The following is a 426-nucleotide window of genomic DNA, read 5'->3' on the forward strand; positions in this document are numbered from 1 at the left end:
GAACAAAACGGCAGTCTTCTTCTGTCTAAAGCATCCTAGTTAATGTCGTACGGTAGTAAAATGGATGGATTATTGTTCAACACCGGTGTTTGTAAAATATGTACTCGCGCAGCAGAGTGGTCAGGGGAGTTAGAGGAAATCCCCACCAGACAAGCGCGCGTTGATATGAAACGTCATCAATCACAGAGCTTCAGGATTGGATAATTATGCTATATGCCGAGATTAACTATGAGTGGAATTACCACTCAAATGTCTACGGCCATACTACGTTGAAAACACCGGTTCTCGTGCGATCACCGAATTTAAGCAACGTCGGGCCCGGTTAGTACTTGGATGGGTGACCGCCTGGGAATACCGGGTGCTGTAGACTTTTTACATTTTTCCCCCAAATTCTAAAGTAGGGGTGCGTGAGAGTCCACACGACCT

At 46.0% G+C, this 426-nt stretch overlaps 1 non-coding gene across 1 annotated transcript; it reads left to right on the plus strand.

The window, feature by feature from the left end:
- Positions 1-251: 251 nt before the first annotated feature.
- LOC117112381 lies at positions 252-370 on the plus strand. The gene has a single exon (XR_004446034.1). It is a non-coding gene; the product is annotated as a 5S ribosomal RNA (ribosomal RNA).
- The last annotated feature ends 56 nt before the right edge of the window (positions 371-426 follow it).

Source organism: Anneissia japonica, unplaced genomic scaffold (assembly GCF_011630105.1).
Source record: "Anneissia japonica isolate Jap-2015-1 unplaced genomic scaffold, ASM1163010v1 scaffold59476_len1113_cov131, whole genome shotgun sequence".
Lineage (NCBI taxonomy): Eukaryota > Metazoa > Echinodermata > Crinoidea > Comatulida > Comatulidae > Anneissia > Anneissia japonica.